The sequence below is a fragment of the Chiloscyllium punctatum genome, chromosome 48 (assembly GCF_047496795.1).
Source record: "Chiloscyllium punctatum isolate Juve2018m chromosome 48, sChiPun1.3, whole genome shotgun sequence".
Taxonomy (NCBI): Eukaryota; Metazoa; Chordata; class Chondrichthyes; order Orectolobiformes; family Hemiscylliidae; genus Chiloscyllium; species Chiloscyllium punctatum.
In genome coordinates, this window is record NC_092786.1 from 42691809 (window position 1) to 42716094 (window position 24286).

The 24286-nt window shown below is 38.8% G+C and overlaps 1 long non-coding RNA gene across 1 annotated transcript; it reads right to left on the bottom strand.

Moving 5' to 3' along the window:
* Positions 1 to 3464: 3464 nt before the first annotated feature.
* On the bottom strand, positions 3465 to 16018 carry LOC140468938 (uncharacterized). The gene is made up of 4 exons (XR_011955889.1): positions 15443 to 16018; positions 14896 to 15109; positions 7336 to 7476; positions 3465 to 5111 (listed from the first exon to the last, which is right to left on the bottom strand). It is a non-coding gene; the product is annotated as an uncharacterized lncRNA (long non-coding RNA).
* Between the last annotated feature and the right edge of the window lie 8268 nt (positions 16019 to 24286).

Here is a 24286-nt window from a genome sequence, read left to right on the forward strand (position 1 = left end):
AATCAATCTTTTTGCATTTGTATTGCTTTTACTTAACACTTAATTAAAAGGAGAATGATTTACCCGAATGTTGGGAATGTGAGATGTGACTTCAGCCCAAATATTTATTGTTAAGTAGGAATGTCTTTGCAAGTTAATGTTAGTATGAAGATCATTTAATTCTGCAAGAAGTTGTGCTCTGTGGAACTGCACATTGCAATGCATCTAATAGGTGAATGATTAATTGAAAGCTGCCTAATCATGCCAGGTATCCAAGGTGTTTTCACACACTTGTCTGAAAGCCATCACCTAATGTGTGCAGCAGATAACTATGCAAATCCGAAATCAACCGCACCAGCTTTAGAGATGGCGGGTCTGAGTAGAAATATAATTAACTTTGTTACGAGGCATCAGGTTTATCATTCTGTCATCCCAAAGCCCAGTTTTGCAATTGAGCACAACACTGAGGGAATATATAGAAAATAGATCTGATACGACCTACCAATTTATGAATATCTGTATTTAGTGCTAGCTTTGCATAGATTCCTAATTTCATTAGGGGATTTATCTGTAGCAAAAGACTTCTGATTGAATTATAGTGTGATTATGAACCAGCTTTGTGCACTGAGAGACTGGGCAACCTGCCACATTGCTCCAAAACCTATCATTTAATGCACTCACTGAGAAACTTGACATCATTGCCAATCACTGCCCCTGCAAAACACTCTTAATTAAACATTTATGTGAACTGCTACTCATACAAATTAGACAAGCCTCCCTTACAAACTCATGAATCAGTAGTCTGAAGCTGAAATAATCAAACGATCAGGCATTTAACAACTTTCTTTCCATGATGACTAATTATCAATGTCACACTTCTGCAGGTAGTCACACAGGGTTTACTAATTGACAATGAAAAGCAGAACTTGTACAAACACCAGTAGGGTCACTATTTCAAAATGCTTGCAGTAATATAATTTGTAAGTTCTTCCCATTATTATTACCATGAGTCAGCAGCATATGTCACAGCATTGGGTGTACTTGTTAGAAGTTACTTTTAATTCTCTGCCCTTAGAGCAGTTGTTTCTAAGATTCAAAAGGTTTTAATGGAAATTACAACAGTGCCCATTTCAAATTAGGTTTCAATGGTTCATTTTTTTTTTCTTCCTGCTGCATAATTTTCAGTAATTTGATGTGAACACGCATGTAATTATTTACTGTAGGTTTTTTTTTAATAAATGGTGTTAAAGGCACAAAATGTCCATCAGGTGAATTGCTGTGATTGGACTGCTGAGGAGCCATAGTGATTTGACTTTGTACAAAAGGGTCATTGAACAGAAGGTCAGGCAGCTGGGCATTTCCATTTGAAAGATGCTATCAAGAGGCCAAGAGGCAGTTGATCCAGCAGCCGTGGCAAACAGGATTTTCTCCCATTATTTATGATTTTTTTTTATATACTAAAATAGTTTATGGGCTTACCCTGGAAGGTCTTACATTCATTTCCACTGAACAAAACTGGACTAATGGGAAAAGATTTTGGTTAGAGAGAACGAAGATGCCCTGAGTAATGAGGAGCCATTTGGTGACCAGTTATCAGCAGACAAGCAGCAGGGCAATAAATCATTACTGGGACTCTCCACTTCAGCAGAAGACAATTGAAGAAGGTAGCTCTCTTATTACAAATTATTTCTTATCACGTCTCAAATGACAGGCCTCAGCTCCCACAAATACTTAAAATTACTGTGTACCTGTTCACCACACGCAACACTATGTCTAGCCGCCTTTTGATTTAATTTCAGTTCAATGATTTTGTAGATGATCTTAAATTTTAACACTGTAGTCAGCAACACTTAAAACATGGCATTGATTTTTTTAGGTGACATTATGATTTATAAATTAAGTATACTTCAGGCCATTTGTTGCTAAAAGCTTGACACATCATATTTATACTTAACTGAAAATTCAAAACTGTCCAGTATGCGTGTTTTCTTTTCAAAAGACACTCTACATGTCAGTTGATCTTTTTAGCTTGATGTGTTATTCCTTGGCTGTTAAGTTGCTAATTACATGCTTAAACTGAATATTCAATTGCCAAAAAGGAGAAATTAACAATAAATGGAATGATTCCATAGACAAGCATCTGTAAATTTCAAATCTATTTGCTTACACGTCACTGCAGGCATTTAAAGCTTTCCCAATGTTGGCAACTTTGAAAAGACAGATATGTAAGGATGATGCGTCACCATCATGACCTGTCACAGATGAGTTTACAGCAGCCAGACCGACATTCACATCAACATGTGTCAAAGGGTGACAGAGCTACATCATAGTAACTCTGGCACTTTAATTTGGTGTTAGCTATAAGTGTATACTGCAATGCTTCCACCACTGAATGTTCATGCCAGTAAGATTAAATATCATTACAGATTACTGTATTTCTCAGCAATACTGTGAATTTAAAATTCTCATCTGCTGGTCAAATCACTCAATGGCCTCACTACTCCCTATCTCTAACTTTCTTCTTCTAACCCTCTGAGATATCTGAGCATCTCTAATTCTGGCCCTCTTTTAGATCCTCAAACTTCATCATTTTACTGTTGGCTGATGTGACTTCAGCTGACCTACGGCTCTGGAATTCCCTCCTTAAAACGCGCCTACTTCTGTCTGCTCCTTTTCGATTAAACTCTAAACATTACACCAATCTTTGCTCACTTGTCCTAATATCACCTCAGTTTTTAACATGCAATGAAGCACCTTAGGATGATTTGCCACACTAAAGATGCTACATAAATGCAAGTTGTGGATTTTTATAAAAATGGTATCGAACTGCCCACTGTGGTCCAAATATTAACATTGGTGAATTGAAATAATAAAGCCAGATTCATATATTTATGCGACAAAGATAAAAGGTTGTAATTAACAAATCTAAGATGATTTACAAATGCACTGGATGGGAAATCTGCAAATCTATTTCTTTAATCTGTTCTCAAGGAGACAATGGGCAGTAGATTAGGTTCCTATCTGTTTTGGTATAGGGAAATACAAATGCAACATTTTTTTTAGTGACTTTGATTCCCCTGCCTGAAATTAGATAAGAAAATCTATATATGCATCATCCTGCTAGTCAATAGCACATTGGTTTAAAATATCAACAGGAATTTTCTAGGTTACCAGGAAACTGCAGCTCCTCAGTCAGTGTTACATCTTGGAAAGTGATGTGTATTATGTATCAATTACTGTTGAATTCAAGCAAATACACTTTACAACCTGGCAACTATAAGTAATAGAAACCAAAACCCTGCTGTAATGAATAAAGTCATGTACAATAGGAGTGGCAGAAGAGTAAACAATCGGCTAAAACATTCTACATGAATTTGATGCTCCAAGTCCTTGAGTTTCTTTTATTGTTTTCTGTAAATCTCTTTATTATTTTGTTTAATAATTTACTGTAGGATCTCATCATGTAAATACAAACTGCTGTTGTATTAAAACAAGTGTACATTTGCTAATTGTGGTCCTCATATTAACACTGATACATTGAAATAATGAATCCACGTTCATAGCTTTTTTTATTGAACAAATATAAAACATAGTAGTTATTCATGTCAAGGCGATTTACAATCTTACTGAATGGGAAATCAGCAGAAGTACTTCTCTAACATGTGCTAGAGGAGACAATGTTATAATTCAAACTGAAAATGGAGTATTAATTTGGTTGTGTTGACTTGTGAAAGATGGACTGTGCTATTGAGGAAGTGCTGTAGATAAACTTGTTCTCCAGTAATTCTGAATGTTTGACATCAATTCAGTGTATAATTTCCATGCCATCCTGTATCATTTCAGTGGTGGAAGTGACAACTGTAGAACAAGATATTGCATCACACACTTGTCCCATATGAGAAAGAAGATAGGATGATAACATTTATATCCATGAAACACGTTTACCTGACTTTCATTTACATGAGGTTTCTAGCCCATGCAAGAGCCCTTCACTATTGCATTGAGTAGCATTTAATAAAATAAGATTAAAAGTACATTGTGATCTAGCCCATGTAAACATAATTCAAAAATAATTCTAACAAAAAGGCGCTATAAGAAAGTTGCACGTTGAACATTGTCTTTTCAGATTGCATTGACATGTTAATTTTAATCATTCTGTTTTATTCTAACACCTTTTGCAAAGCTGCAGTGTGTCTGTACAGTAGAAATTTGGAGCTCCCTTCAGCAAAGAGGAGATATTGATGTCATGACAATGTAACTAAATGGCCTACTAATCCAGATTCCCAGGCTAATGTTCTGGGGATATGCATTTGAATCTCACCATGGCAGATGGTGAAACTTGAATTCAATAAAAATATGGAATAAAAAGTAAGTTTAGTGCAATTGTTTTTTTTAAACTTGGCTCATTAATATCCTTTTTATGGTAGGAAATCTACTATTCATATCCTGTCTGGCCTACATGCCACTTCAGAGCCAAAGCAATGCGTTGATTCTGAACTTGCTTCTGGGCAGTGTGAGGATGGGAAGTAAATGTTGACCTAACCAGCCACACTCCAATCCCATGAACAAACACAAGAAAATGCAATTGATGCTTGGTCATTGGTAAATCTGAAACTTTTCGCAAGGTGTTTAGAGTAATGGACAAAGTTAGGATTGTGGAGGTAGGTTGCAGTTCAGCCAAGATTTAATTGAAGGGCAGAAAAGTCTTGGGAGCTAAATAGACTGACCTCATCCCTGTAAGCAAGGTCAAGAAACACCTTTCAGACAAAAGGTAATGAAAATCTGAACTTTTTTTTTCTCTCTGTCTCTCACCCATTGCCCTGCCAACCCACCCAAAATACTGTGAAATGCAGGACAACTGACATTTGCAAGACTGAGACTGAGAGGGTTTGTTTTGAGTAATGGTGTCAGGAGATATTACACAAACTGGGATAAATTGAATTTATTTACAGAGTAGTCATGATCTAGTTGAATGGTCAACCAATCAAAAGGCTGAATGGCCAACTCTTGTATCAACTGCTTTCATTTTTTTCAGACTGTATCAGTCTGAAAGTATCAGCAAAATTTTGTGTTCCGTTTTGTTTTTGTTGAGGCAAATGAATGAGAATTCCTCTTTTCAATCATTAATGGATCTGCAATTGCAAAACAAAAAATAAGTTGAAGATTGTTTAAGATAGATAGGGACATTAAACCATGTAATCCACAATATATGATTCTGTGCTTAAAATGTTTCTGTTTACAGCGATGTGTAGCCTTCTAAGACAATAAGATATAGCTGTTTTGCTTGTTTAGGTAAAATAAAGACTTATCTATTTGACCTGAGCATCCATGACATCAGGTCAATATTTTAATAGCATATATTTCAGTGTGCCACTTGACTACGATAGATTCAGATTCAGACCAGTGTTAGATGCAGTTTTTACGATATATTTCATTAGCAAATTGATGTCTATGAGCAAAGACTAACTGAGGAACTTAATGACATATCCATGGAACTGCAATCATCTCATCAGGACTGGTGCAATCAGGTAACATGATGGCCCATTCATATAATCCTAATACTGCACTCTGCGATGCAGTCCAATTGGGACATTAGTGACCAGCGATCATCCAGGTCCAGAAGCAAATATTATATCAACACATTTCATAGAAAGTAGTCAATTATATCTGTATTATGTAAATTAAAGCTTGTTTAAATTTAATTAAATCACTCAAATCTTTCTTCAAGATTGCAAATCATAAATTTTTAGTCTTTAGGACATCATCTTGTGCCCATTTTGTGCAAAGAATAAAAAAGGTTTAGAATCAGACATAAATCATTGTAATAATTCCTGACTAATCAACAAAGAGAGTGAGACATATTTTGCAAATTAAGTAAAACCCATGAAGAATTGACAGTGCTGTAATGGCGATTGTCCATTTGAAAATCAGTTACCCAAAGGTAGGACATTGTAAAAAGTCTTTCCTTTTACTCACTAAATCTGTAAAACTGGGGGAATAAACTAACAAAGGAAAATAATTCACTGGATGAAATTGGTAGATTGATCAGAATGTCAGCAGAACTTGTCAAAGAAACAACAAGAAAGAATGCTATACTACAGGAAATAGCAGAACACTTGATAGAGCAAATATACAATATGTACATTAGACTTGTGCACATACGGGCCCGTGTTTTCAGCATGATTTTCTTGAAGTCCTTTTGTTTTTATCATATGGTTTGTACTGCTGATTTATTTCATCCAGCAATAAAGCATTGATTTTTCTTGTAGACATTTGCAAATCTTATGTGTTGAACAGATTGTTCAATTCAAACCTGATTTCAATTTGCTAATAGCCTTAATATAAGGTACGATTGATTTTCTAGTAGATCATATAAGTTTTACCATTCAAAACTTTTATGATCATTTACATGAGTTGAACAGTAATTGAATATGATGGGTGGTCACAATTGAAAATAACTTTGCCAAATTGATTGAAATAATGATTACAAAATGTAAGTGTAAGAATCTATTCATTTATTGCTTTTGAAAACCTTTTTTTTTGCACTAGGTCAGTTTATTTGGAAACCCTCATGAAATCAAGCCCCTTTTCAAAATGACTATTAACTTCAATAAACATCTGATCATTTTCTATCCTTTTAATTGTAGACACTGGATTTAAACATTTATTGATTTTTGACAGTATAAAGGAGCTGAATTGATATCTTCCTTAATTAATTGTACTCTCCCTTTAACTCTGAAAACAAATTTAGTTTTCCAGTTAAATTGAATCAGTTATCCAAGATGCGCTGTTTCAACTGTCATAAATACTCATTATTTAAAATATATCAACAATGTCAAACTTGTTAATAATCCTTTTAATTGTTTTTATAAAGGCACGTTAATGGCAAAACTCCAATTAATATTCACTAGTGATTCTGCATATCATACTCAGTAATACTGTACTACCTGTACATGTTTTACAATGAATTCTTTTATGTTATGCAACTCAAAATATATAAAGCCCATTGCACATTTTGTTTTGTATATTCACACATGGAATGGGGCTAGACCTGTATTTATTGCTCATCTGTGCTTGCTGTTGAGAATTTGGTATTGAACTGCCTTCTTGAACCACTTCATATGTAGATACACCCATTGTCTGGTTAGGAAGGAAGTTCCATGAATTTGACCCAGTGATAGTGAAGGAACAGCAATAAAAAGGCATAGAGGACTGGGTACTAATATCCACTAGTGTCGTGTGGTAAAGTTAAATGCAAAAATGTTGAATTTTGCATTCAAAATAAACCTTGCCTTGTGTGTCACTGAGCTGAAAATAAATTGCAAAGAGAATATGTACATTTTAAGTTCTACCTACCAGTGTGAATTTGCTGCACCTTTTTGAGTGTTTTTTTTAAAACCATTAATTGATGAATAAATCAGTTTCCACAACATTGAAAGCTTCAGTCACCTCGGGTTACCATTGTAGTACGACAGTGACAACCAGAATGCCTACAGTCTGTAACGAAATATGTTCAGATATTAAATGCAATAAAATGGACTATAACATATCAAGACAACTTTGCACAAACATAGTTGCAACAGAGAAGATAAGTTATTGCTGTCAAGCCTGAAGAGGTAAATGTAATTGTATATGTTGTACTTGCTACTTTTTGCAGTGAAATCTGTAGGCCGGTTTGAATGGACACACATTATCAATAACATGCACTCTAAAATAAACTTGATAAATCATTTCTGAAAGCTTTGAATGTCGATGCACACATTAAATGGAAACCTGAGAAGAAACATGTATATGCACTTTCAGTATATCCAGTTATTCATTCTTTGCTTTTTTACTTCGTTCTCAAAATGGAAAATTGTAATTAAGTTTAAAAATGTAAAAGAAGCCCAAAGATGGTCTGAGGTATGTACTGTTAATGAGTCTAATTATTGACATCAGACAGTTGTTAAATTATGGATCATCTGGCTAGATTTTCAATGGACTACATTTATATATAAGGTATATATGTTATTTTTACATTCCCTAGTCCTTTCTATGCCTTGAGATATATATTTTATATATGTGTGTGTGTGTGTGTGTGTTAAATCCTGTCCATATATATTAATTTCTCCAGCATTTGTTCCCATTTTACAGAGTTTACACACCATATGTATTTTACCTAACAGGCCTTTAAACTATACAGGTAAACAGCTCGAGGTGTGGTTATATTGCATCACAGGTATTGTTCTATAATAATATAGATGCTCTATACAATGGTCTATATATTAAACTGCAGGTTCACAATTTTATTGCATAGTATGTAGCTAATTACCTTTTTTCAGCTTGTGCTTTAAAGCAATAGTGAAAATTGTTTTGAAATATTAGTTTTATTGAAACTATTCTACGTTTCAGTCTGCATGGTATCAGAAGAGCCAGTGCTGAAATCAGTGGGGTCTTTGACAGTTTCAACATATTTTGTTTGAATTAAATGACTTTGACATTTTTTTTGTTGCAAATGTTTTAACCAATCTTGTGGTTAATTACAGAATCATTTTTTTAAAAACTGGAACCTTAAATCTTTCTGTCTCAATTTTGTGCTGAAAGATTTTCAATATGGCACCTTCCACAAGGAAGGAAGAGGGTAGGTCTCATTGCTCTGCAGGGAAGCAATATCCACACTTAGAATAAGTAGATATAATTCAGAGGAACCCCTTCATTCAAAATAAAACATTTATTCTATTATGTTCCTTTAACTACAGTAAAGTCTTATTATAGTTGTCATTTGTAGTTGCAGCATTTATCTGGCCATTAATCCCATAAAAGAAATTGATACTTGGTGTCATAAAATAACAGCAAAATCAGTTCCAACTGTGGTGTCTTTACCCTTAATTAGCAACACTGAAATAAAATGCAAAGTAATCATTAAGTTCAGCACCTTGTACAGTTAAAAGTGCTCCTTATTTGTTGGTTTTGTGTATATTAAAACATAGTGGAAAATATGGTTATAAATTGTTTTGATTTTTAACAATCCTATAATCTGCTTCATACCTTTTTGAGGTACAACTGCAAAAAGTTTGAAGATTTGTTTTTAACAGGGTTCCTTGGCATACAGTTAAAGTTCACATTTTACTATTATCAGTACAAGCAGAGAGCTAGCAGTTCCATCCACGCAAACATAAAAATATGAAAACAAGCCTTGATTTGGATAGCACCAAAGATTTCCTCCAAGGGAACTGTAATCTGGATCCAACATTATGCATTCCTGCAGCACTGTAAACCAAGCATTGTTCTCCAACCTAAGGTGTGTATACTGTGTACTTAGGGTCAGCCACAGAATTTAGTCAAAGCTGTTATTACCTCCTTAAATTAATGCTGGTCACATTTCAATTTGGAGAAATTATGTATTGTTACACAGGCAGTGTCACTAATTTTAATGTTTTGAGCATTAAATGTGCATTTTTTTAACTGAAATAATTTGAAATACTGATTAGGTTGCAGTTTCCCTAGAAGAATGAGTTATCGATGAATAAATAGTATGGAAAGGCACTAATGTAGTACTTTTTTATAAATTAGTTATCAGATCACTCAAACTAGTGCCATTGAATCAGAGTGCTGCTTTTATTTTCATTAGCTCAATGACAAACTAAAATTATCTTGCCTCTGTCTCTGTGCTAGATCAAATAACTTCGAATGAGGGAACAGAGCAGGTGAAACTGAAATATCTGACTCCTCTCAAAAGGAGCTTGTAATCTTTGCTTCTTCAAGTCTAATTGAGATGAGATGATGTTTCTCGAGGGTACACATATGATTTCTCATTATCAAGTACCATACTATTTATTATTTTTCTAAAAGCGACAAGGTTATTTTGCTTTAGGAATTTTAAGAACTGTGAATTCTTTTTAATGAGGGTATTGCCTTCCTGTAGAAATTGTTGCTGGAATGTTTAAACGTTACTCTTCGGCTTCTTGTTTAATCCAATAAATGTGTACCTAACGGAGATCTGTGGAGTTTTATCGTTTGTGTTTGAAACAATATCAACAAGATTTTTATTTTCTGTATCAGAGATATTACTAGACACGCCTGGAGCAGGTGGGACTTGAGCCAGAACCTCCTGGCTGGTAGAGGCACGACCATTGTGCCATAAGTAACCCCAAATTTTAAGTGATCTGAGGCATTCAATCCTGGCCCTGTCCCAGCCACTGAAATGGTTCTGAGAACTGCCAAGCAGCTTAAAAGTTGGAACGCAAGGGTGCTTAAAATGAGCCTAATCTAGCAAAGCTGAGAATTGGATGTGAAAAACGATTAAATCAGGATGGATTTTATGACAAAGGAACAAGCTGGGATCCTCCACGTGACCTGAAATATTTTCTGCTGATTTTTCAATATCTTCAGGAGCTACTAAGCGCAAAATAATAAACGACAAATAACTGTTCGGGGTATGTGCTTCAGCACTTGAAGTACGGGGTAATGCTAAAAAGGGAATTTCCTTTCTTTTATTCCAAAAGTAAATGATGATTTTAAAAGGGGGAAATTCGAGGCCAATTGATCGGGTGTGGAAATTACGCTATTTACAGCAGCTTCCCGCTCTCCAGCCGCTGTATTTCTGTTAGCCCAATCTGGGCGCAATACAGAGCAAATCAAGATCGAAGAGAACATTCCTACAAAGCCGCAGATGTAGATGAAACTTTGGTGGTGGATTGCACGTGTTTAGAAAGCAGACCAATCGTACCTTCGCCAATGAGGGCTCTGCTTTAATATTTATAGTGGGTAAATCGGTACAGTGAAAGCTCCTATTTGTAGTGGTACTTAAACTGGAAGCTTTAGGTAACTCCTTAGTCCTATGTTTCTCAAGTTTAAGATGCGTTTTGAGAACTGGTGAAATGTTTTCTTTCTGTTAGGCTGCCAACCCACACACGCTTAAGGTTTAATCAGCCACACATCAAGTTGTTCATTGCAATAACATGCCCGATATTCACGGTGATGGTCCACATTCTGAGATGGGTGTGACTGTTCAGGTTTTACAGACTGAGAAAATTCGAGGATTCAATCATGGCTGGAAGGATTGGGGTGGTGGGGGAGTTGATTGTAGTGATGTGGTAGTAAATTCTGCCGTTTACTGACAAATCGATGAGTCAATTTCAGGTCAGTTTCATTAATTGGCAAAGATTCTGTCTTTCCGTCTTCCAGTTGTGTGTTTTTTTTAACTGTTCGGCCACCTCTTTCAATGAATTTTCGTCTAATTTACAAAAGAATGGGTAGCTGGGGAAGGGGACAGCGGCTGTTGCTCAAATCCAGTCCTGTCTGCAAAAAGAGCTGAATTAACTTTCAACGTGACATTGACAGCGGGGTGGGTCCAGTTTCTGTGCTCAAAAGTGCTGGTGATTTCCCCCAGAAAAGAATAAGGTAGTGTAACTAAATCGACATCTTTTCTTAAGTCCCAGACTGGGTGATGCCTACGCCGGGGTAGTCCATTCGAGCTTTACATAGGCAAATTTCCGGAGCTATCCCAACTTCTGTGAACGCGCCGGACGTTTAACATTTGAACTTCAGCGCCTTTCTCTAGCACCATTGGGTTTGTCCAGGGGTCGCTGACCCTCCTGGTTACAGATCAGCTGCCTCGAAACCTTTAATTGAATGACAGATGGTCAGCTTAGAGGGCTGCCCTAAAGCTGCAACTAAGCAAGGCTGCAGCTCAGATCGTCAGAGAGAGCAAAGCACTGAGAATTGTTCTCCAAACCACTGCACTCCTCAATCAATGGCTCTGTCTTAAATTCCAAGTGGACTAGATTTCAAGATTATCATTTGAAATGAGAATGAAGCAAGGTGTGGTTTTGTAGTCCAAATCCAATTAACCAAAACGCCCACTGTCTACAGGGCTGTGGGCTCTATATGATCCGTATGAATCAAATGGGCACAAAAAGGGTCTTGGGAGTTCTCGTGATTACTGAGGTGGGACAACGCTCTGTTTTTGTCTATGAAAACCTACTACTCAGCCAGTAAGCTTACAGAGCAAACACTGCAGTTTGTAATCATGCACTGGGAAATATGCAAAAATCTGAAGCTTTGGGGGTGACAATATCCTCACTGACAATTGCTCGTTTGGAATGAATGCTGGTTTGAAATGCGGGTTGCAAACATGATCGCAATTTCACCACAGTTTGATTTTTCACAGGGCAGGGAAAATCAAAGATTAATAGCCGCACCGTGCTTTCTTTTTCGGGGTCTGAAAGTTCCTTTTTTCTTTAAAAAAAAATGGTTGCTTTCTCACGCTGTGTTTAACACCAAACCCGCTCAGTGAAACACTGGCCATCTCCACGAGCGTCCGGGAAAGCATCGCTTGGCTATTAACGATCGGAGGACCTGCGCAAATGGGATTTTAGAGAAGGTGGCGGATCAATAGACCATCCTCTTGCTTCTCTGCCCCCTCCCAGCCATAACCAGCGTCGGCTGACATCCAGAGAGACAGCCGACCTCAAACCTTCATTTCCAGGTCGTAGGCAAATCCAACAATCGCCGTTGATGATGAGAACCCTACTATCCTTCAAACATACACCCGGCCCTTATATATGGTCCCCAAACCCGTTGCTGTCATCTATGGTTCTCAGAGAAGGGTCAGAAAGGAGGAATTTTAACCCATAAGCAGTCGGTTGTGCGTTATGACAATCAAACCCCTCTCTGTCTTCCCGGCTTGGAGTAATTTGAGGTTGGTCAGGTACCACTGACGCATGGCAGCAGTGTATCAGTAATTACCCACGCTAAACCGGCAAAACTCAGCAAAGTAGAGGCGTTTGGTTTTAGCTATTCTATGTATTGGTTAGTAAACACTTGGATCTGGGGGAGGGGGAGGGGAGACCTGTCATCTTCACTGGAGCTCAAATGCTTGGCTTTTGCCTTCCTGCTCCCCCCCCCCCCCCCCTCACGCAAAATACTTATTAGAGCCCAGCAAATCCTGGTGATGAAGCTTATACTGAGGCCGAGAGGCCAGAACACAAGCTTTCAATGTGTGTGTGTTTTTTTTCATTCCTTCTTTGTTAATTAACAAGAATTTAAACCCCTCCATCACTGGCTAGCCATCTCTTGACTAATACGGAGATAGCTGACATCAACTTCCGTTAGCGGGCTGCCTCAGATCGAAGCCTTCGATTGTAACTGAAACTATTTGCATAATGATTCCCTTTCATAGACACGGAGATACATAACAAGCCGGGGGTCATTGAAATGCAAGTAGCATTCTCCAAATGCGAGACAATCCAGCTCTGAAACGAGCTGCCTAGGGCGCAGTTAGCCACCGACGCTGCACCGCCTCCCGATCAGATCCCTTCACAGTATTTGTATTTATTTTGTCCGCCTGCTGTTTTGGTATGTTTGTTTGTTATTTTTTTCCAGCGAGGGGTTTCGGGAGAAGCGAGACGGAGAGGGGCTGGGGTTGGAGGTGAGAGGTGGAGTGGGAGCGGCTGCTTCTTTATGGGGTTTGATTTTTTTTTGCCCCCAAGGATGGATTAAAGGGGAGGGGGGTAAGAATTGGAGAGAGGGGGGAAGGTGAGGGAGGGGAAGGGGGGGGACAAGAGTTGGAAGGAGACTGAAGATGACCCCCGACCCGGAGACCCAACTGATCCAACACTCTCCGACTGATTCTGCAGGCGATTCCTGGAGCCGCCGGCTGTGAAACTTTCCTGGTCCCAGATCCACGAGAGAGTTGAAACAGACGCACTCACACACACACAAAAAAAGGATGCAGCTGTTCGTTTTCCCAGTTGAAAAGATGTATCTGAGTTGGGGCCCGTACCAAGACTTGCCCGCGGGATGTTTATAAAATGCAACTAAACAAAAACAAAAAAAAGCTGCACAATAATGGGGGTTTTGTTTGCCTGGATTTCGGTAAGTATGTCTGAATCCACTGCTCAGGGGCAGAAACTGGAAACACGGTTATCAACGGCCACCAGCAATGTCCCCATGACTGTGGCAGTCCCCGCTGGGGGTGGGCGGGGGGTTGGGGGGGGGGGGGGAGGTTTGGTTGGAGTAGACACGCGAGTCAATGTCGCGGAGATCCGCACCATCAGGCTGAAGGGCGGGGGGGGGGGGGGGGGGGAGGTGGGGGGAACAGTCAAGGAGACTTAATCTTGGCGAAATATCTGTCAACATCCGGCCTGGCGTGGGGCTTGGGGAGGGGTGGGAGTGTGCTGCTATTACAGAAGGAAGAGTATCGATGTGAGAATTACATATTTTGGTCTGAGCTGGACTGGAGCTCGAAACCGCACACCAAAATAAAGGAACATGAGCAGCGCGATAGAGAGAGAGAGAAAAAAGACAATCTCAACTCAGCCTGACTCTCTCTCTCTCTTGGCGTTTTTATAATGAGGAACTTTTGTTTTTGGACAGAACAAAACAAGCCAGTTGCAAGTGCGGTTCATCGCGGAACGAGTCGACTATTGGTGTTCACTGTCCATTGCCCCAGGAGTAGTTATGATAAGTTACAATAAGATATAACTCATTCAACTCTGCTCCCTGTTCTCATGCGACAGCAGAAGCAGATCTTGCAAACTTTTTCTGAATGGTTAAAAGCAGGAAGTGACGTGTTCGATCCCAGCTTTTAATATTTCATATCTTTCCGAGAATTTGGGAGCTGTACATCATCTACAAATCCTTTGGAACTGTCTGTCATCACATACAACGTTCAATCTCGGCAGTATCTTGTTCATTAAAATACAACCATCCCCTTTATTCGAGATACAACAAACTTTTTTTCCCCTTGAAACCATGCATTACAAATATGTTATTAAGTTTGCAACTGTTAGGATATCGTCTGAGATTCGCAACCCGACTCTGCAGAAAGCTCTTTTTTTTTGTAACTATATAAATCTGATGAGAGTATGACTGTAACTGGAACACGATTATTTCTGCATATCAAACTGGCAGAGTTACTGTTTAGTTAAATACCTTCTAATTTCTCCGACGCAATTCTAAATCTTCCCTCTGATTCCCGGCTGAGTGGCATCAAACTAGCAAGCTGTTAGAGATTGTTGGAAGTTTGCGTGTATGCAGCATCTTCGCACTTTAACGAATTTCCTCAACTCCAGACTTATGAGCGTAAAGATATCTTCAAGTTATGTCCTCGGTAGTTTACACGAGCCTCTGGCATTGTTTTGTGAAGCTGTAGAAACACGTGTCATAAACGTTATGTCTAATATTACAATATAGAATCAAATGTATTCAGTAAGTTAATCGAATAGAAGGATCGTTGGGACATTTATACAGCGAGGATATTCATATAACCTTGTCAATAATCGGTCTGGTTTAAACTGTGGTTTCTGATGTTAAACTATTATGTTCCTTCATTCAGACCTGGGCGGTTTTTGTAAGCTCTGTAATTCTCTTACTAATTGTGATTTTACTCATTCAGCTTATACCGAGTTCAGACTTTAGAACTAGATATTTTAACAATCCTGAGCCATGTCGATGATTTTACAGTTCTTCAGGCACTCACCTCAATCAACTTGCCAAATTCTCTTGGAATAATAATATTACTATTTTTTTTCTTTTGTCGAAGTCCCGAGGGTTGTTGTCCGCTGTTGTAGGTAGCGCTTAAGGACACTTTTTGATTTGTAAGTTGGAAGGGAAGCTCTCGATTGACAAACTCGTGGCGATTATATAAATGTCAAAGTTCGATGTTCACTTGTTTCTGATGTTCGCGCTATTTACTCAGTGCATAATGAGTGCAACGAAAGATAACAGAACGTTTACAAGCATTGAATGTTTGATGGTCTTGAACATGAATTAAATACAGCCACTTGGGGTTGTGAGCGGGTGCCAAAGTCTCTTCCTGTTTGAGTGCCAGGAGGAAAACTTTCCCGATCTGACTGTCAGATGCTCACTAAAGAGGTCGGTTTCATTATGTGGCGAGAGCGATTGTGCTACTTCGAAATGGCGGAGATCGATGTTTCTGATCGAGAAATACCAAATGGTGAGCACAAAGAGAGACAGGTGAATCAACAACTGATCGGATGTTTGTATTACTGAGGACAAGAAATGCCGAGCAGCGCCAAAATTCGACGCGACTTTCTGTTTTATCGTGATGTAACAATGCCTTGTATTTACAAGCAAAAAATAATATCCAAGGATTACTCCAAGTTTGTCTGTTAGAACTAAACCAATTCCTAAAGGATTGAATTGTCTTGTGGGGCCACGCTGAAATATATGAATCCCTTTAATTGATTGAGGAGCATGAGTTTTCGATTTTGCTATAGCTGTCCATCCTTTAGTATTTATGTGTGGTAAAGCCGCAAAGGCGTTTATACGGATAGTTACAGTTTGATTGACGTGGAATCCAATGCGAGCGGCTGTCCCGTTAAAAAGCAAACTTGCACGCACACAGTTTCTTCACAAGATCCTGGTTGGGGCATTACAACCTAAGGCCATTGCAAAGAGAAAACGCCAGACATTAGAACAACGCCATTTATTGTACTTTCCATTCTATTCGCAACCATGAGCCTGAGTTTGCAGGGCCGCAGGGGTGATTACCATGGGATATAATGTGAACTGCAGGCTGGATACCAACAACATGAAGGCTGTATTGCAGTAAAGGAGCCAGTGACCAAACGCCTCCCAGTTATTACCTCTCTGCATATATGCGTGCTGTATCATGGCATTATGTAACCGCTCTTACTCACGCATCTTTTGTGTAACCCTTTGAGCGCTTGGGGCATCTAATTGCAACGTCACATTGTTTCTTGGCGAGCCGCCTCGCACTTTTTTTTAGAAAAGGGCGGGTTAATTAATTGTGTACGCTATTCACTACCCCCCCCCCCCCCCCCCCCTTCACTCATCACCCCCAATGGTATTATTCGGTCTTCTCCTGTTTAAGTCTACACACGTGTACACACGCCATTCATTGATCTAGGTTAAATCTAACTGACCCGAACTGGATTCTTTAAATGTGCCATGCTCGAAGTTCACGCCCTCACTGTTCTATGTGCATTGTATTACAGACTGTTTTGCTTTTCTATGGTGTTACTTAAGCATAGGCGTTTATTTACTCGTAAGCTATTGGTGGACATGATATTAAGAGTTGCTTCCATTTGTCTCTATTGTCTCTTTTAAGAAGAAAATTCAGTCGTGCTACTACAACTATGTTTCAAAAGTGACGCCACTCTTTGATCCGTGCTGTGTGGCTAAAATTAATTCATGCCATCCAATTTGAGAACGACTGTCAAATTTCAGAAATTGGTTCAGTTCCAAAGATCATTGTGACTCATTCCCAGATTGGTGTTGGTGGCACCTCTGCTGAGCTGCAAGGTGAAACTAAAGTTCATGCCTTGAACTCAAAAGTAATTTCTCAATCAAATGTATCAATTTGATGTAGAGCGTGTCAGAATTTATTTCTCTGTAAACAATTGTATCCTTTTTATTTCGAATGTGTAATTAGTGATTAATTCACTCGAGTCTTTTATTCGCTCCCTCTTTGAAGAAAATACTAATTATTTCCGCATGCTATTTATTCATGTTATTTATGGCAGTTTCGTCAATTACATTTTTGTACCTCGTGATACCTGACCTTGATGTGCCTCATTTAACTTGTTTTGAAATGGTGCATATGATGAAAGTGGTCGTTCTGAAAGATGTACACAAGTTGTTGAAACTGATTTGCTGGTTAATTATGCACTAATGTCGGGGGGGGGGGGGCGTAGGGAGGGCATATGGTGCTGTGGTAATGTCCCTACCTCTCAGCCAGGAAGCCCAGGTTCAAGTCCCACCTGCTCCAGAGGTGTGTAAATGACATTTCCGAACAGGGTTGATTAGGAAAATATCTACACTAATATCGGACATTGGAACGTGCTAGAATCCCACCTTCGCATTTTGAATATTCGGAAATTGACTACTCCACAGATGTAACTTGCCATTAATACCAATTGTCCGTACAAGGTGTGAATGCATGACCTTTCTGCAGGGCACCTTTCACTCAGACTTGTTTGAAAACTCTGCACCATTGTCGTCAAAACAACAGCGGGTGTGGAAGCACAGCGATTATTTATTTGCATATTATCAACGTTGGGTGCTCGCCTCAGATTATTATTTCCAAAGTCACTTTCCCAACCCCCGTCCCGTTTTGTCTTATTGCCGACAACTGGCGTTTCATTTGCTTTTCGATTCGATGACAGTGCAGTTTGATTCAGAAAATTAAACAAAGGATGAGTAAGGTTATCTCGGTTGGCATCGTGGTTTTGGTAATCAGGTAGCGAACGGTTTTGTAATATCGTTTTCTAGGTGTGATTAAAGTTCTTTGTTTCTGGGCAAGTTGTATAAGTAAAGTAAACCTCAGCTCTAGTTATCAATTGACACATTTCTGGGCATTATCAGCTCATGGCCAGTTTAGCATTCCTCCATTGCTAAGTGCGGGACAGGCATCTAATATATTTGTTATCAGACTTTTGGAAAATTGCTGTTTAAACTTGCGTTGGCGTATCCTTTTTGCAAAATACATAAAAAGTAGCAAAATGCATTCTTCATCGCCAGATATGTCCCTCTTCTACTTATTTGGATCGTTATACAAATTCTACTGTATTAAATTGATAACTGCGCAGCATTTTAAATTCTGGTACTTGTGTTGCCATTCAAATTTCGTTACATAAACATCATAATTTCACGGCTTTTACGGATTTGCACATACTATGGAATTTTATAAAATTCAGCGAACTTGAGGCATTTAATCGATTCTGTCGGAATTTCCGCCCTCTCCCTTGGATTCTAGGTTAAGATCTGTGCACAAATATTTTCGCAATATGTTAATAATTAGAATACCAGTCGGATTTAACTGTTGGAGACTGTTCCTCAATTGTTTCGAATGCCTGTAACTTGGAAATTATCATTGCCAGCAACATTGTTTATTCTGGGGAAGCAAAAATCCAGTGAGACCTCTCATTTAAATTTTGACCTCAAACTTTTCTTATTCCATAAGTTTGATTCTTTCCAAAAATTAGTTCAGTTCTGTGTAACTAAATTTTGAACCCAAATGTCACAAGACAAGAAAGACACTGCATTCAGTATGAAAATAATCAATAATCAGAAGAGAAAATGATGTTCTGAAAATTCAAATAAACAATGACAGCCCTTTTTGTATTTTAAAATATAGTCTCGGCTTCTTAGCGAATACAAATGTGTCGATGTCATGAAATCTGCTTTTAATTCAAGTGCCAGGGAAAACTGATAATGACTGAATTCCTAAAATGTTTTATGGATTATTTATTTTTGGAACAAAAATATGACTTGAATGATAAAACAAGTAAACAGTTAAACTAATGGCACAAAATATATTTAGTAGATTAGCTTACACTGGCATTAACAACAATATTTTTTTCTATCAACAGAATTTAGGGCTATCCAACAACGTGAAGTTGTGTGGTGTAGAAAAGAAATATTAGAAAATAAGGGTCTTGGGTTAATATCGGCAAACTATTTATTTCAGTGAAATTAAAAAAAGAAATTAGATCTTCAAACTTCAAATTGTTTCTCTATAATGTGTTTCTCTAAAATTGGGGCTATATTAGTAATGGAGACTCGCTGGAAGTTGATGTTAAAATTAGCTAAAACAGCACAAAGAAATATTGTTTTGTTGTAACGCTTTGCATTGATCGTATTCCATTTGGGTCACTTGAAATCCTTACTATTTACAATTACTCGTTATCCTAGGCATTTCACTGCCATGTTTCCCGTGTTGTAGCTGCTGATATACAGCAATTTACCAGTTTTAATCCTGATGATTGTGGCTTTACTTTCTTATTTATTTTACAGTATGGAGTAATTTACATGCCTGCTATCAATAACTCCTGTCATCTGCTGGCTTCCAATACGCGAGTTTCATATTATTGATCCTTGAAGCTGTTAATCTCTGACATGCAAGACATCGAATAATTTTCGCATTATAGAAGGCTGTAATAATTTGAAATCATATTTTAAGCCTTGCAGACTCTCTATTTCAACCTAAAATGACCAAAGGCGCCTAATTAATAATTTGAAACAAGAAGACATTAGAGTGTAAATATTTAATGGGAACAACTCTGCTTGCTTTGCAAATTGTTCATAAAATGTGAAATAAGGAGAGATAATGTACATGAGCAAGTGCAATAATTTCTGTTGAGCCGCAGTCTGCATTAGTGATGTTTGGGAACTATTACTGTGCAGTCAATAACAGAACTACCTGGACATTTACCCTCTGCGCTCCTTTTATACTGAGATCCAAGTGTAACACGAACCACGGGTTAGTGCTCTGTCCTGGGTTTGCTTGTAGTGGCCTTCCGCATTGTTACTGGCAATGGGAACCGGCTTTATGCTCCAGTGCTTCGAGTGACCAAAATGCAATTAATGTATGACTTCTTCCAGCTCCTCCCCTAAGTAAGGTGCCTAATTAAAACAAGTTAATTTCAGCTCCTTACTTACACATTGATTTTAGTGGCTATCTACAGATGATACCGTGGACTTGGAGTGAAAGCAAAAATGAAAGCGAAATACTTGTTACTAGTTACAAAATAGTGAGCAAACACGGTTCAGTAGGACATACGCGTGAACGGTTTTAATATATCATGCTTCAAACAGATTTGCTTTTTAAAAAAAGAGATTACAACGTAGGTCTGGAAAAGCTTTATTATAAAGAATGAAATCACAAAGCATTGGTGAGCACTGGATTTTCATCGAATGTGCCTGTTTAAAAAAATCAATACGCGAATTTGGGATTTAACCTTAGAGTGACAACATGGCTAATATTTATATTGTAATTTTACAATTAAGTGTGAAGTGACAACGATTTTCCAGTCGTGAAATCCATGATGAAACAAGATTGGAAGACCCGTTCATTTCCAATGCAAATTCATGCTGTGGCGACCTATTAATAACGCGGGAGGTTGCACCAATTAATCCCCTTCTAAATTAATTATCACGTGTCTTTTTTAGAGAAAAACAAAATCATCCTGTGCTATTCGACCCGGCTGCTAGGGATGGCGCCTGGCAGTGGAAGAAGTATCATCGGGTCACGACTATTTTATCTGTTTTAATTCGGTCACAAAACATATGCGGCAAACTCGCATTCTAACACGAATGAGATTCGCCTGAGTGAAGCTCAACAAGAGTCTAATTTTCCATTTACAAGCTGCAGAGACGTAAATGTGAATGAAGAATATCGACCCCAGTATGAGAATATGAACAGATGCAATTTTCGGGCAGGGGGGTGGCTTCTGCTTTGCATCGAGAGAGGTCTATCTCTCCATTTCCATTAAAATAAATACTTCCACCATCGCATACACTGCAATCTGGGTCTGAGCTTTGTAAATCTATTAACTTAAATCAGGCAAGTATTTGCATTGGAAAGGCAACATTTTCAGGATGGTTGCCAGAATCTGATGTCAGTGTATACCTACCGTCACAACAATGGGCAGTTGAAAATACTTCCAAAAACAAACCGCATTTAAACACATCGTTACCCCGCACCGATTTCAAAATGTTTAAGGATAACAACCGATTCGGTGTCTTATTAATGCATCAACTCGAGGCTTATTTACACTGGGCGGCACCTGGAGTCCTGCTTGTGTTTATTTTCTTAACTGAGGATTCAAGACTGAAACATACAAATCCTGTACAACACATCAAAGTCTGCGAAATAGTCATTGAAAACATTTTCAATATTATGAATTTATCTTAATTTCAGAAGCACTTCATTCTCATTGACATTCTGTTCTGTTTCTCGAGAGGTCTTTCATGAATAGAAAACTGTCAATATTTAATCTGTATTATTTATATATGTTCAAATGGCACATTTGGCCTGATTGTTATTAAAGGACGGGTTCTTCAATGTGCAATGATAAGATTTAATTCGCTAAAATACATCGGGGCTTGGTTCGGTTCTTGTGTTTTTTTCCCCTCTCGACTGACAGATGTGTGTTTTCTTGTGACTAAGTCGCTTCCAAGACGCTCAACAGGCGAAAGGTACAAATAAAAAGAGTCGCCGGTTAATCTGTTGAAACGGCAGCTGTTGGCTCTCTGAGTGTTGAAGCGTCACCTTTGACATGTCCCTTTTCAATCAGGACAGACCTTCAACAACTGACCACTGCAAACCCCATAAAAGAAGAACCATAAGATGCCTGCTCAAGATGCTGCTTAAATGTGCCCATAACAGTCCTTTTAGCGCTGTGGAATAACTAATGCCAGCTTTTGGATCCTGACCAGTACCAGTTTGTTGTTAAATATGCTGTTTGCACCGCCCTCCAACCCCCCCCCCCCCCCCCACCCCACCCCCACATTCTCAACCTTCACAAATACAGAGGGGGTTTTTTTCTGTGTAAGTAACACAGACAAATGTTTGATATTGAGAATGGGTCAATGAAAAAAAAATTATGTTTTATCGTCATGTAAAGTAAGAGGTTTTGCCCAATCATCTTTTCCCCTTAAGCGCTCGGACAGCCAACCATGAATTGAAGTTTAGAAAAAAAAAACGATCCGTAGTTGTAAATCCAGTCTCAGCCCATTTGTGGCAAAGTCAACTCATAAGCAAGTTGACTTTAGGCCCCAGTATTTCCATCATATCCCACTGCCGGGGTTATACCCAAGTCTTCTTATGCCCAACAATTGTCCCACCACAGCTATCGCATCAACTAAAAGTAGAACCAACCCAGGTTATAACTTGATGAAATTGCTGTTCATCTGTACTTGACGCATGGCGAAGTGACGATTGTCTTTAACAGTGATGATTTAATTGTTACCAAAGATACAGTTCAAATAACCAATAGGAACAATCGTGGCTGAACACCTAAAGGAAAATAGCTTAATGATGTAAATAATGTGTCCATGATGATGCAATTGATTAAACAGTAGATATATTGTTGCTGCATTGACGTGTTCTGTTTATCTTTGTGTTGTGTTGCTAATGTTATTCCAGTATTTTGTCACGTCATAGTAACTATCATAGTAATAGTCTCATTTCCCTGAGATAAAAGAGAGCTTAATTGACCCCTGCTCGTGCAAGGAGCTTCTGACAGTCATTCGACACTTTCCTCCCTTATAACCCTCATTCGGCGCTACGCTATCCAATCAATTTGACCAATTTCATGTAGATCCGTTCAGATTCAGTCAAATATCATAATCTGTTATGTCATAATTCCGTCGCCTCCTGTGGTTCGCCTGCGAGAACTGAGGCACATTTTCCAAACTCCTGTCTGCCTTCATCTGTTATTGTTAATCTTAGAACAATGGGCACATATGTCCCGTTATTGCTCAGCACCTTATCGGGGCTGAGGTTGAAGCAGCAACAGTGGCATGTGTCAGCTGACGTCCCTTTTCCAAATAAAACCAATTGCTCCTGTCGTTAACTTAGACACGTTGTTGTGTTAATTGTTTGCCGATAAGAATCGACCTTCTATATATAATTTTTAAAGGAATCTAGAGGAGGACCAGGAGTCAACTGCCTATGCAAAATAGATCCGTGGCTCGGAGGTTTTTTTCCCCCCTCTTTCATTTAACTTGTTTGCCAATTTTGTTGCACTGTAGTCGTCAGAAGTGACTTGTGTGGTTAATTAAATCTACATCATCTCCTTTTGTTGGCCTATCCAAGCCCACTTTATTGATCAAACATATATTATACAAATTTAGCTAAACATGTTTCAACCAGTTGTTGACTGCACTTTACACCTGCGCCTGGTAGTTGGAATTTCAGTTCGGAAATGACCGCCCGCTGACTGACTGCTCGGACATGGACATTCGAGGGTTCCGTTTACTTTTTGCATTTTTTACAAGCACCCTACCCCCTCCCGTCCCGCGACCCAAAGCAGCGAGATGGTGCGAGTCTGCCCTTTTACCGAGGTACAGTCGGAGCTGTCACTGCATCAGCTTGACTTGCCCCCAAGGAAGGAGAGATAAGGACTGCTCTCAAGTAGCGGTGTGTGATGAAATTCGCGGAATTGACAGGCTGTGGCACCTGGGAAGCGAACCACCTCGCAAAGAGGCGACTGTGAGATTTGGATTTGGTCTCTCAAAGCCTGCCTTTGTCTTTTCCGGTCAAAACGATCAACTTCGGGCGGGTTTGAACCAATAGCTGATGTGCGGCTGAAATTTCTAAATAAGTCAGGTTGCAGATAAAGAGGCAACCGAAGTGAACAATAGGAAACGCGGTGTGAGAGGTTTGTACAGTTAGAGACTGCCCATTTTGCTTTTGAATTGAATAGAGGTATGTGTTGTGTGTGAGGGGTGGGGGGTAGAGGAGGGGAGGGAGCAAGTGTTTTGGAGTGGGATGCAGGGAAGCAAAAACAGAAAGCAGGGCAGTATAAACCTCAAATACAGGGGTAGGCTGCAA